Here is a 15,386-nt window from a genome sequence, read left to right on the forward strand (position 1 = left end):
TTTTTGCATTTCCCATTCAATACAGGAAAAAGACACACATGCAGCAGCACCTTGGATCATGTAATCCATCACAAACTGTACTTGGCATCCCATGCAATTAGAGTGTGTTGCTGTGTTGCTATATTGCCAATAAAATGGTTTCAAACACTTTGATTATATGCCCGGACTATCCACAGTCTGGATAATGTATAAAATGTATCTGTGTAACTTGTTCAGGACTCGCAGATTAATCAAAACTGCATAAAAAAGGCACTAGGTGAGGCAGCCAGTACTCCTGCCTCATGGCAGAGGGCGCTCGTGAGCTCACAGGTTCTTGTTACTGCATCGAGCTGCAAGTCAAGTGCAGCGTTTATTTATTTTTCCTTCTCGCCTGCCTTAATCTCAGAATGGAAGCTTACTTACCCAATACAGTTTGATCAAAAATGTGATTTTGATGCTAAATGAAACATGAGTGTGTAAAGAATGCTGATATGAGATTAGAAACATAACCTGTTAACTGTTTGCCTATCAAATGATGAATAAGATACTCTTTTGGTTAATATACTTACTATCTGATTATATTATACTATCTGATTCTAAAAGAGTCAGTGCCTCATCAGCCATGATATATTATATAGTATGTGCATACATTTCATATACTGTATAGAGTACATATTTCACTGGCTGGACATGAATGTCCACAGATAAGCTGGTAAATATGGCTCTTGAGAAAGGTGTTTAGGTAAATAAGAGACAGATGAATAGACAAACAGTTGAGGCCAAAGTGCACTGTCGTGCCAGTACTAATGCTCCTGTTGACTTGTCTGAATGGACTTGACCCAATAAACTTACATAGGAAAATCATGTAACCTAAAAATATCCCCGACCAGCAGGGAGTGAGCCTTCCCTACCATGACAAATGTGGAGTTTTATATTTGACATGTTTTCGACGTCCTTTGCTATAAAACATCAGTGGCCAGGCTGGTAGAAATGATTCTGTCAGTTACATGGATTCTGGGAAGTCATGCCTCGTTTTACTTTTTTGTTAGCCAGTGAGTGAAACAGGTTGGGAGCAAATTTTGAGGTGCGTTTATTTCAGTCACTGACTCATCCAGCCTCTCTTAGGCTGAGGGTCTAACAGTTTACATTCATTTTACAACCACAATTCATCAGGGAAATGACTCGGACTCTCCTCTGTTTTATTGTTGTCATCATGCTTCCATCTCACCTCTGCTGGGAAGCCGACAACTCTGAGGGTTTATGGGAATTACTCACACATGTCTCACTTTACACACACGGAAACGTGTAAACTGAGTCATGTCAATGCAATAATATCAGGCTATACTATCACTATATGGCTCACAGTGTTCTACTTGGCCTGATGTGTAAATATTGTGTAGCTATGCCATCTTTTCATACCAGTACTATAGAGAGAAGTAACAAATTACAATTATTCCTCTTTTACAACATGTAGATCCGTTGGGTATGTGATATTTCAAACGTGTATGATTTTATACAGTCTTCCTACACTTTAAATGGCCTCTATTATACAATATTATTCTCTTCTATCTACTATTGTAGCTATGTACCCAAATATGATGAAGACGTCCAACAAAGACCTTCTAAATGAATCCCACTCGCATTGAGTCAAGGATGAAGAAGAACATGAACAAAATCCTTAAACCATTAGATTCCAGAATGCTGACAGCCTCATTATGCAGTGTTAACTTTGCTAATACAAAATGTGGAGAGAGTAGCTTACAACACTCTGCATCCAACTAGGGCTGTCATGATAAAGACATTTTAGCTAATGATTAATCCTCATGCAAAGATTTGGATTCTCTGTTTAATTATATTTTTACACTCAGTCACTTTTTGGCAGTGAGCAGATATGATATGAAATGGTATAACTTGAATGCACAAAGCCTTGTACTGAAATATATTGTAAATCACACATACCAGTGAAATTTAAGTGCCTTGAAATAAACAGTTGGTGGCGCTAATTCTCCTTCAGGTGCTATTAAAGCAGAAGAAGAGGATGGGATGGGATGACATAATTAGAAGTGTATCAGTTGAAGCTAAAATGAGACACATGGGGATTTTATACGGGCAAAAAAAAAAAATACATATATTATGATTTGTCCACAAAATATTGTAGCAAGCTCAAACAACTGTGATTGGGTAATTATGTTGTAACAGACAGTAGTAAGTGGGCACCAGCTTTAAGCTAATATCTTGTGAACCTATGCTTCTAATCATTTTAGTGACCAGTAGCTAGCTAGTATTGCTTACTTAAGGTTAAGCCTACACTGAGTGGACTCTCCGACAACAGGCGGTTCATTTATTCATAATAACAAGTAACATGACCCTCACCATGTCCATGACAACTAAGAAACTTCATCCATTAATGAAGTCAATGAGATGTGGTGAAGACTGTAGCTCATGCAGTTCATGTCTGCAGAAGAAACAGGGCTACGGGTTTAACTGAAGCACTGTGGGAAGAACTTTGCTGATGATGCACATGGATTTGTAGTCCATGATTACTGATCCAAACCATCCTATCACAAAAGGACGCTTCATGTAATACCTTCTCTGTAGACATGAAAGACATGATAAAGACTATAAAGTCATTCAAAGTTTTGAGGAAACCGGGACAAGTGATGTTTGCAAATTTGTGGTTCAGAAACAGCCTAATAGCTAACCTAAAAACTAACTTAGTATGATTGGTGCTAATAAGAATAATGCTTCCATTCTACCATTGTTCTATTGTCCTTTCACCGTATGATCCATTCAGCTCTTTGTTTTCATTCCCAGAACCTCATCCATAAACATCACGGCATGTTCTCGACATGCTGCTCATAACTGAGTTGCGTCAGAACCATCAATGCATTCATTCACATCAAGGTTCAAAGTGAAACGCCTGTTGAGTGTGCATGTGCTGCAGTTAAATAGGAAAATTCTGCTTGTTACAGGACAATGGATGTTGCGCCCTGTGGTTCTTTCTGCTTGGTTGTTGTAATTTATTATTGAAACAGCATGGTATGTCACTTATTAAATGTTGGGCTGTGGAAGGGACAAGGACTTTTCCTGATAGTAAAGTAGCCATAAAGTAGCCATAAAAGACATTTTCATTTTGTCTGGTGAACCAGGCTCATTAAAAAAAACTTGGAGTCAACAGAAAAATAGCTTCATTAGTCATTTTTAAGTAAACATTGTCATAGCAAATGTAACTTAGTCTTGAATATAGTTTTGCAAGAGAGAAGTTAATAATGAAGAAGTGAAACATCAGCTCCTACAGACATGTAGATTAACATGGCATGAGGGATTTCTATTTTAATGATTTGATGATGTAGATATATTTCAAGAGCATGCTACTACATATAGAAACATTTGGGGAATTTTACCCATCAATTTCTGTTTGCCATTTCAACATTTTCATTCACATAATGATACAGGTTGGTTTCCGATATTTTGTTGATCCAGTATCTGACTTTAAACCAGTTTGATTTGTGAAAACAAGGTGAATCAATATTTATAACTATAACAGATGTGTCAAAGTAAATGCATTGTATTTTGCCTTCATAATTAGCATTATGACAACATGATGATGTGTCTCAAGAGCCAAGAGCAATTGTACTGCTGAGCAAGGCTGTTGAAATGAAGATTAAATTTCAGTAGAGGGTAGACTGATGTGGTACATATTGCATCTGTTTACAATAAAATTCATGTGTTTTTTGGGTGTTGACAATTAGAGACATGAAAGACCTAAGTCTCAAATAAAACTAAAACTACAGCTTCTAATTTGAAAAGGAGAAAACAGATAATAGGTCATGGTGAAACTGATCATAGTCCTTAGTGCTGGAGATAGTGCTGCTTTGATCCTGCTTCTTCCTCTTATTCTCATCATTTAGCCTAGTGTTTATTGGTTTCTTCAAACAGCTTAGAAGTTCATTACCACTACCAAGTTACTTCAACTATATAGCAATAAATTTGATATAGAAGTTAAGTCTAATGTATTACAGTGGCCCACTCTAATAGAAATCACTGACTAATGTATAATGGCCAACAACATGTGTTAATAATTCATGAATGGAAGCTAACATTTATTCATAATCAGTTCATTAGTAACTCATACAAACTAATCTTATGGTGACTGTTGAATATAAATAAAATTAATTGCAGAATTATACAATGCTCATAATTAACCTGTTAAAAACCATCAAGTCACCGGCAAACCATTTTAGGGCTGGAGTTAGGACCACTATCGAGCCACTTATGTAGTCTGGGTCCTATCTTCTAAAATCTAAAAATATTCAATCTCATATAAAGTCAAATGATCAGTGCAGTGGCATAGTGGATATTACCACCATCTCACAGCTGTAACACTGCTGTTTGATTGCCAATTTAACCATTCTTCGATCTTCTGTGTGCTTGTCTGTCTGTGTTGCACAGGTTTTCCTGGGTCTTCTAGTTTCCCCACCATAAATAATGAACACAGGTCGCTCTCCAAGCCCTTCAATGGCAGCTAATGCTAATCACTAATGTACAAAGTGCAGAGACAAAATTTCCTTTGGGATAATAAAGTGAGTTAACCTTTGTTGGACACGCAATTTGCCTTATAGTCTCCCGTTTTATGTTAAACCCAAATCCTATGTTAGAATTAGGTTTCATAAAAAGAGTGGATGTTAAAAGATTTTAACAATTAAATTTTGTGTACATTAGAATATCTTAAAGGAGTGATATTTTGCTTTTTTAATGAAATTATGCATTTTAAAACATTTCCCTATGGTCTACATAAACTGTAAATGCTATGCTTGGGTCTGAATTCTTCATTAATTGAACTCCACACGCCCATCTTCAACCCTATTTCTGACTAATGATACGACACAGGTCGTTTTGAGCGCTGGCCCTTTAAAATCCAAATGAGCCACTTCATGCCTCCCCTCCAGGTTGTTGACCATGCTTTCTGTCCCGTTCAGCCGCTTGTGTTCGTTAATACAACCAACAACTGCACATTTTAGGTAATCGGCTTGAAGTTTGGACATATTTTCAGTTTTTACTACAACCGCTGCTGCTGATAAAACAATTATGGTGTACTCTGAGAAATGTTCATCGGAAGTCTTGACTTTATATGTGCAACTGCCGTGACAAAACTAGTTGTAAAGCATAAAAAATTTAAGCAGGAATTAAACTGGTTGTAGAAATCCACTCAATTTTTGCCAGAATGAATATAAAGATGGCTTTGCAGCACCTGGAGGGTTCAAATTCCAAACTTTTAGAACTGTTAGGGTTCCCAAATACACAAATAAGGTACCAAAGACTAATAAAGTGGCTTTAGCACCCTTTTAAGAGTATGTTGCTATGTTGCGCCACATTTTCTACAGTAGCTCAGAATAAACTACTGTTTTTTCCCCATTTTATGGCAGGTAATAAAGTGTACTGCTGTCACTCAATATATCTGAGTGTGAGTTATCCTATTTAAAAAAAAAAAAAAAAAAAAAAAAAAAAACAATTACTTGCTCTAATGAAGGTCACCTACACATTTTTAGTGGCTACCTTAGAGGAGGGTGAGATGTGTACTACTCAGCTAGAGGAAGCATTAGACACCACTAAACATTTCACATGAAACATGTAAATCACTAATGGTCGGCAGCTAACATGATTAAGTTTTCACATCAATTTAGCTAATTATTTGTAGTGTCATTTGCATTATACTACAGTTATATCCATTGGTTCAAGTCCAAATTCTAAATAAGCCATTAAAGACAACATGTGATTAATCTGTTAATCTTACTCTCAAAACCCAACAGTATGGGTTTAATGTTCATAAAACCAAGCAACACATACGTATTCACTGAGCTGATATTATTTTGTGCTACTCTCTGGCTTATTATGAAGCCATACAGAGAAAAAAACTGACCTCAGAAAACCCAGCTTTGTCTGCAGCCATGGTTTTTAAGCTAATGAAGGTAATTGGAGCTACAGTTGCATTGTCTGAAATGGGTGGGCTACTGTTCGTTAATGGCAGCAGAATACATGTATGTGGATGGATACTCTGCGGTTCTGTGTGAGCGTGTCACACCCTAACAAAGATTACAAGTGTTTCCTGTTTGCCATTAGGAAAATAAAATGCCAACAAAGACACAAAAAGGAGATGGGAAACAAAGTGAACTGCTGGCACTGTGTCAATACATTTCTGCTCCTGCACATGTACAAACACACACATACAGAAATACACAATGTCTGGAGCTAACTCTGCAGATCAGCAATGCATGAATCAATTTCAGTCATAGTGCTGCCAGCTTTACTCTTTGTATGCCAAGTCTGTCTCTAGATTGTGCTGCACTGCCCATAACTTACATCATGTGCCTGGTGCAGAAATCAACCAATCAGACAGACAAACATGAGGTGTTGCAACTACTGTCCATAGGCATGTACTATATTTAACTGGCCAATGCGGGCCAGAAATATTCTATATTGCACTGTCACATAGTATGACCTCTTGTGTCTTAACAGTGTATTTTTGATGCATCGATTGGATTGATGCAGTCACATGTACATTGAATGCTGCTTGAGATGTTTTCTAGGAACTCATTTACAGTGCAAGACTATGAGCTAAAGAATAAAACAGGGGAGCTAGCATCATAGATTGTGTAAGATAAGTTGACATTACCACTGCATCACCCATTGGTTTGTTTTACTGCCATTTTGAAGTGTCAAGTTTGGCATTTTGGCCATCCCCATCTTTTTTTTAAGTCAGGCGTGATAGGAAAAAAAATTAGACAGCAGGGTAGAGCTGGTGATGGGTGAGGGGCTAACACCAATACTAACTTACTGAAAATATTGCATTAACTTATATTAAATGCCACCAAGGTAATTTATTGAACTCATACAGCTGTGTTAACAGTAATGTCAGCTCTGTGTCATGTATACAAATGCATCAAAGACTAGATGGGATTATGAGCAGGCTACCTGACAGACATAGTGCAGCAGTGAATTAATGCTAACATTAGCTAAGTTTGCAAAGTTAGAGACTGGGTTATAATTGAGTAGAGTAGTAAGTAGTAAGATAAGATATATAGGTGTTTCTATGGAACTGGTCTCTAAAAGCAGGGCAGAGGGGCTAAAAATTCAAACAAAATGTGGACTAATGTTATGAAGCAAGTTTGGAAGCACTTTGGGTGTATTTAAAAAAAAAAAAAAATTTACTGAGATGAAAGAGAAACTATTTTTCAGATATGACATTTTTATTTGACGCACACATACAAAAATCTGCATGTAACATGGTAACAAGGACACAAAAATTGCACAATACTATTTTTTTCAATATCTTCTGATTCTCTCAGGTCCATTTGGGAATCGAAGTAAATATGCAAGGCAGAGTGTTTCACAAAAATGACCACTGTTGCAAAATCACTCGCAATTTATTTGTGTTTAAATAGGCAGGTTCCGCAAGTAACGTGAGTGGACACGATGGGTTAAGCATGAAACCTGGAATGAGACTGCAGATTCATGAAAAACCCAAATGTATGGATTAGAAAAAACACTAGGATCATCACATTTAACAGAGTGTCTTTATTTATAGTGGTATATAAGACCATTTCAACACATGTTTTCAAGATCAAATGCACTGACATTTGTCCCAGTTTTGGTCCTATTTCTGGCCCCAATATTTTTTTTTTAATTCATTGATTTTGGGATGGCTCAGCGCAGGAGTATAATTTTTTTTGCATTTATCTGAGGTCATCATTAGGTACATCCTGGGGCTAAATATGTCTAACTTTCTCTTTTATTATTGGGTCTAAAAAGCTGGCAAAGAGCTGGATACCAAAAAAAACCCAGTTTCATGGAAATACACAACAAACATTTGACAGTATCGCTTATGAAAGTTCTCTGTAACTACCGAAGAGCCAACTGTTAGAAAAAAAAATTTGCCCAAAAATTATTTGTGTTACCCCTAAGCAAACAAAGCAATGAGCACCAGTATACCTATTTGAGGGTCCAAATAAAGCAGATGAAATTAATATTAGAATGACTTTTAGAAAAAAAATACTTTAGTATTTCTAGACTTATATTTATGTTTATTGTTATGAGACTCATTTGGATGTGAATTTCTGGAGCCAGCATCTAACAAGTGTTGGTGGCATTCCACTGTAAGATACATTCACATTGGCTTTAATTTTAACTGCTGTTGTTTTTGCCCATATAGCATTACAAAGTCGCACCCTACTTTGGAACTCTGATGAGCTCGCTGAGCAGATTACCCTGTAATTCTACCTCCTGTGTCTAGATGAGTGCACAGTGTAGCTGCAGTAGCTACACTGTGCACTCATCTAGACACACCCAGCCCAAGTCATAAACCAGAGGTGAAACTAATAGGTTCAGTCTTTTTTTTAGTTAGCAAGCAGCTAGCCTAACTCTTTTCATTTATTCAGTCTCTGGTCTCATCTTCTGCTACAATGACTTATGACATGGCAAGAGTGTATCCCACCCCAATCAGCACCAGCATCCTGTGACCCTCTTGAGGACTAAGCAATTCAGAAAATGAAGAAATGAAGAATGAATGAATCATCAAATAGTCATTGTGTGTTTTTATGCTGCAGTTGAGGAAACGGGGTTATATTGAGCTGAAGCTCAATCAAAGTACATCACCTCTATATGTGCCCCGGTGTAATGCTCAAATTATAGCTAGCATGACAAGAAGTAGGCATTGTTAACTCTCACAGCCTTTTGGACTAATGCACAAGGTCTGTAAGTGATGCATTGTACTATATTGTGTAAGATGACTTGCTTGTACAATGCAGAATGAGGCATCAATAAATATTTCATAATGACTACTGAAGTACAAAAACATGATGTGTTGCCATGATTTATTATCTGAGTGGGCTATAAATTCAAGACAAAATGTCACATTTAAGACAATTTATTATGAAGCTAAACTACTGCTTGGAAACAATTAGCACTGCTATTCATAGATTAAATAACCCATTTTAGTTACAAAAAACCAGCACCACAAAGGTTTTGTCTTTACCAAAGAAGAGTGTAGGAGTGTTTCACAGTTAAACATCTTTGTTTACACTACTGTAAGACAACCTAAAATGAAAATCAGCCAGAAGTCCCTGAAGGACTTCTTAAGGCACTTCTTAAAATAAGCAGTAAAACAGCACGTGGACAGACAGTCTGCATGCCAAAACATACAGCCTGTCAACATCAGGGAAGACATGTCAGTCTGTTAGACTACTGACATGAAGGCAATGCTGCACGGGAACATATACAGATCACAGCCTCATCCTGTGACACGACTTGTGGCTGTAAACTTTACCGCAAAGGAGGACAGAGACTGAAATCTGAGAGCTCATTAATTTAAGTGTTTCAAAGATCTGGAGCACATTTTTTAAGGATGACTTAATCCACTGTCAGAAAACAAACAAGCTGCTGTCTAGGATGCTGTATGTGAGTGTGTGTTATATAATGAGGTGTGTTCAAACAAAAGTTTGGTTGTGGGTGGGAGGATTGTGTGTGTGGCACTCACTGGAAGAGTGAGCGTCAATTACAATATAATTAAAGCAGGGCATACCACAAACACTTACATGCATGCGCCAACACAAAAATACACACACACAGCCCTGTATATGCTTCTTCCAGACCCCTTCCCCCTACTCTCACACACACACACACACACACACACACGTTGAGCCACACAGAGCAGCAGCACCTGTTGCTGTGTGTCCCAGTGTCAGCTCGTTGCATCATTTCAGCTCACAGAAAGATGGCCTGTTTGGATTCAATACTGGTGAATTTATCATGGTCTAAAGGGGCTAGAACAGGAAAACCCCGTCTCTAACTCAGAGGAGTATCTTAGTGGATGTATGGGTGTGAGTAACCATAGAGAAAGTCAGCACCATGAAGAAGGTCATTCCTTGTGAAAATAACTTCTTTTAATAGCTTTGAGGTTCCCAGTGAATTTTCCGATGGATGTAGTAGTCTTTATGGGTCAACCTTAAACATGGACCACTACTAACATCCATAACAGTAAAGAGGTGGGCATAGCAACTTTTATGTCACTCACTGCTTTGTGGGTTGCTGTCAGAGAACTGGAAGCTAATACAACTTTCCACTGCAATAATGCCGTGTTGTTTTTGTGGAGCCAGAAGTGAACATATTTGGACAAAAGGGGCAGAGCTGCATGAGTGTAAATGGTCAGTCATCTGTAAGGGCCATGGGGAAACCAATGCTAAATGCTAGCTTACTGATGCAGTAAAACTTCATCAAACACTGTGTACCAAAGGCATTGTATGGTGTTGTTATTGGAATTTATCAAGTACAACTACAGTGGAGCTGACTTTCAGGAAAAACGTGTTTTATCAAATAAACAAAAAGTTCATGAATCAGCAGGAGAAGAGGCTGTCATATAAGTTCTCTGTCGATCAATGCCCAATACACCAGACACCAAAGCTTTCTGTTGGATCAGAAATGTAATTACTGAGGGGAATCTCAAAGATGAGCCAGGTCAGTTATTAGAGGGTCCAAATAAAACGGCTGAGACCAGGCTTTCTGAAGCCAACACCAGTGGTCCTCAGGTGGTGTTGGCTCAACTTTTAGATATTTTTCATTAGCTTAATTTCGGAGCCAAGGTCCCTGCCCCTTGCTTTTGGCTGTTGTCCACACTGAATTTTTGGACTGTATGTGGACCAGAAGTAATGGTGAAACTCAGTGACCTAACACTAACTTACTGAAAACACTGTCCAACCACACTAATAATTAGGAATTTTTTCATGTTAAACGTCTTCAGATTATTTCAGCTACTTTCTAAATGTTAATACATACATAGAGTCATCTTCTAGTACAAAAGCTAACCAACTGAACTTTCAGATTCTTATCCACGTCTACAGTGGAGATATCCATCACAACAAAAAGTCAATTATTCATTCATTCATTATCTGAACCTGCTTTATCCTCACTAGGGTCACTTGGAGCCTATCCCAGCTACTTACGGGAGAAGGCGGGGTACACCCTGAACATTTCACCAGTTCATTGCAGGGCTGACATATAGAGACAAACAATCACTCTCACATTCACACCTATGGGCAATTTAGATTAACAAATTAACCTAGCAGTGGATGTCTTTGGATGGTGGGAGGAAGCCAGAGTACCCAGAAAGAACCCATGCAGACACGGGGAGAACATGCAAACCCCACACCGAAAGGTCCCACCCCCCGTTGACTGGTGTTAGAATCGAACCCAGGACCTTCTTTGCTGTGAGGCACGAGTGCTATCCACTGCACCACTGTGTCACCAAAAAAAGACAATAAAAAAAAAAAGTCAGTTAAAAAAACAAACAAACAAAGCTCTCAAAGTTATATTTGACATGCAAGTTAAATGTCAATCAAAGCCCATCTGACCAGCAGCATACTATATTATCAGAGGTACTATTTACAAAAAGAGCAACATTACACTAGTTAATATGGCCAAAAAACAAATGAGCCCAGAATGACAGCAACAATAGTGACTTGGTATTTCTAGAGTAAAGTTTGAGCATCACAGGACTGATCAGCATTCTTCAACCACAACTATCAGTAGTCACTTTAACATAATTTCATTTAAGGTAGTTTTTTTGCCTCTTGGTTTTAGTGTATGTTAACCACTGAGGACGTTCCTGGTAAAAGAAGGGAGGGAGGCACTTTACAGGAACATCCACTCAACCCTCTCGGCCGTTATGTCGCTACTGCAGAGTTGGACCCACTGCCAACGTAATCATTTTTGATCATTGCGTACTCATTGTGTGCCAGTGCTTTGACTATACCCAATCAGCACAGAGTAAACCTCAAGCCCCACCCAGGAGTTTTTCAGGGTTGCTTGGAGTAGCTACACTGAACTAAGACTTGTTTAGAGCCCATAAAAGTTCCAGTAGATTGTCCCCTGAGGGCAATTCCTGCTGTGGAGACACACACCAATGCCCCCAGCCCTATAACATTACTACGAGGCTCCTGCAGAGGAGACATGGTTATGGACCGAGACAGCTCTCCAAAATAGAGATCAACTGATACCAACAGGATGTTTCATAATCCATTGGTACTGACAGAAATCACCACAAATAGTGAACAAAAACTAAGATTAGGCTTCTCCACAGGAAATAACATGACATTTTACAGTTATTTTAATGTTCCAAATCAGATTTATCAATCACTTTTTTGTTTTGTTTTTTTTTGGATGATCAGCTTTTTCCTGCTACAAACTATCCTTATTAAGTAGTATCTGTTTAAAATGTAACTAGTCCATTCCAAAAATCCATTCCACACCATTTTATCTACACTAAACTGTCAAGTCAAACATGAATCAATGTCTACAATTTGCATACAGCTGTTTCCTTCTACTTTTCCTTTCCTTTTATCTATTAAAAAGGCAAGATGTTAACCCCTAAACATACCAGTCAAAGGCTCTCACGTTTTTCCAAATACTAGTTTTAATGCCTATAAAAGGTGAACTCCACCAAGTTACTCTACTTACTATAAATGCATAAGTCATCAAACAGACTCACATCAGCTCTCTCACTGTTGTGTGAAGAGACAAAGGGTAACTCTTTGTGTTGGAGCACCCAGCTGGACTGTATTCAACACCCAAGTCAACAAAAGGACACCGGGCCATCTGTCTTTGACACTATCATCAATCAGATCCAGTTATTTAGAGTATATTTTGATGATATAGCCTATTGTTTTTGTTCACCCCAAATTTTGACATCATCTTTCTGTCTTTCTGTGACTGTCTACGGACTAGACTCAACTGACTGACATTTCCAGTTGTTTGTCTGACAGAGTGCATCCGGGTAAACAATAGACTGCTGAGTGCCATCTCTTTCTCCATCCATCCACTGTGGAAATTCTTTTGTGTTTTTTCACCCACGCAGGAATTAATTACAAACCAGTGAGATGTTTAAATGTGAGGGGGAAATGGAAGTTTTCCTGAGTTTTTATTCAGTCAAACTTAGCGAGATGTTGGGTAGTTCAATCTGGGAGGGAGGTTCATTAAAAAAACAGGTACTGCGCCTTTAAATGGAGAACCTGCTGGAGGAGTCCTTAGAATAAAGACTAAAAACACGCAGAGGTGAGGTTATGTGTACTCACCGCTGCGGACACACACGCGGGAAGCATCGTCCCGATCTAGAAATTGCAGACTCAGATGCGGGTCGAGCAGACGTCCTTGACCAAGTTGTCTGCGAGACAAACACTTCTCATCTCTAGATGTTTCTCATCCTCCTCCTCCTCAGTAGCTCAGTGGAGGACAGAAGCTGATGCAGCCACAGCCTCAACTGCTGTGCTTTATAGTCTGTGTCTCCAGGTGGACCGGTTTCAGATAATACGGGATGAGGGCTTGGTTCAGGAAGAACACTGTGGTAATTCCCATAGCGATGATAGATTGGAGGGCCACGCCGGGTTCGCCGCCTCGCCCCGTCCAGGCTGGTGTATGTGCAGTGCGGCGATCCGCGCTGCAGAGTGCCACAGACCCAGCCGCTGTGACGTACACAGAGGGGCGGGTGCTAGAGAGGCGGCTCAACCAATCATCGGCCTCTGACAGACGCGCACGTGTGTCATAGCCCAGGTCCGTTTTTGAGGAAGGGTTAGTCTGCAGGTGGATCCAGGGTGAGGTCCAGACATGTTGGACTTGTGGGGACATGTCATTGATGCATTGGCATTCATATAATTTTGTACAAAAGTATGAACCTCGCAAGTCCGAACTCGGCGAGTAGGGTCTTGGTAAAAAAACGGTCCTAGACTTCATAAGCACGCTTGTGAACTTTCCTCCCTGGTTCTGCTTGATTTCCGCCATCGGCTCCCTAAAGTATGCACCACAGTATGTCACTCGATTAGATTGCAATACATTTGCACTGTTATTTACATGTAATTTATATTTTTTTAATACATTTTGTATATTCCTCAAACAAATTTCGTAAAATCCCATATGATTAAAAAGATGCATTTCTCACTATTCTGCCTCTCGCACGTGTTCCAACATTGTTTCGCATCATTTCGTGACGTCTACTCAGTATAACATCTGTTTTGGCAAGCCGTGTTAACTAATAGCTAGACTGGATATGTATTACAGATATCCGTAATACAATTCTTCCTAGTCAAAATGAACATTTCAGATATCTACAATGACATTCTTCCTAGGGGCAATGACGTCACTGTTGCCGTTCATGTGTATTGGGCTTTCAATGTCAGATAGCCACAATTACATTTTGGAATGAACATTCTAGTTATCTGCAATAGAATTCTTCCCAGTCAAAATGAACCTTTCGGATATCTATAATGACATTCTTCCTATCCACAATTGTCATTTCAGACATCCAAAATGAAAAACTATTCCAGATATCCAGAATGTAATTTTGAATATCTATTCTATATCTATTATAATATATATATATATATATTGTGACTAGTAAAAATGTCATTATGGATATCCACAATTCATATTATGACTAGAAAAAATGTCATTATGGATATCCACAATTCGTATTATGACTAGTAAAAATGTAATTTCAGATATCTAAAATCTAAATTATGACTAGTAAAAATGTAATTTCAGATATCCTTAAATGCTTATTTGATATCTGTTGACTGGTAGATAGGACACTGTTTTAACATAAAAAGGGTTAATTGACTATCCACAATTATATTTTAGATATTCATAGCATTCAAGTCAAAATTACATTCTGACCAGGAAAAATGGCAGTTAGAGATATCCACAATAACATACTTACTGGTAGAAATTGTATTTCTTTGAAATTCAAGTTTTTATTGAACTTTTTAAAGGCTTGGTACATGGCAAACTTAATATGTGTCTCCATATACCTCAGCTGCAGAGAGAAACTTACTGAATCAAATAGTGAGATGGTCCAGTCGCCTGATTGGTGAGTCCCAGTCTTGTCCCGCCTCCCTGTACACTAAACAGGTCCAGAGGATGGCTTCATCGGTACTTAACAATGACTCCCATTCTTTCCAAGGTGAATTTCAGCTCCTTTCCTCTGGACGGAGGTTCTTAGTCCCAAGGTGCAGGACACAGCGTTATAAAAATAGCTTTGTTCCTGTTGCCATCACTGAGCTCAATAAGAAATAGTGACATTGCACTTTACTAATTTATTTAGTTATTTATTCCATTTCTTCGCTCTACTTATTATTATTGTGACTTCAAATTTTTTATATTTTTTTTAATTGTATGTTCTTATTCTGCTTTTTATCCTGGATTGTTTTTATCTTTTCTGGTTTTTATTGTGTTTTATTGCATTTTGTTTTTATTTATTTATTTGATCTTACCTATTTTATTTACTTATCCATGCTGCTATACCGATGAATGGTGGAACACTGAGCACTTTTTCGTCCTGTCTTTTTGTCCTGTCTGTAAGCGTGATC

General features: G+C 38.3%; 1 pseudogene; it reads right to left on the minus strand.

Moving 5' to 3' along the window:
- LOC115415603 (tumor necrosis factor receptor superfamily member 21-like) overlaps positions 1–13,454 on the minus strand; it is a 51,869-nt pseudogene extending 38,415 nt beyond the window's left edge.
- Between the last annotated feature and the right edge of the window lie 1,932 nt (positions 13,455–15,386).

This window comes from Sphaeramia orbicularis, chromosome 24 (assembly GCF_902148855.1).
Source record: "Sphaeramia orbicularis chromosome 24, fSphaOr1.1, whole genome shotgun sequence".
NCBI classification, from domain to species: domain Eukaryota; kingdom Metazoa; phylum Chordata; class Actinopteri; order Kurtiformes; family Apogonidae; genus Sphaeramia; species Sphaeramia orbicularis.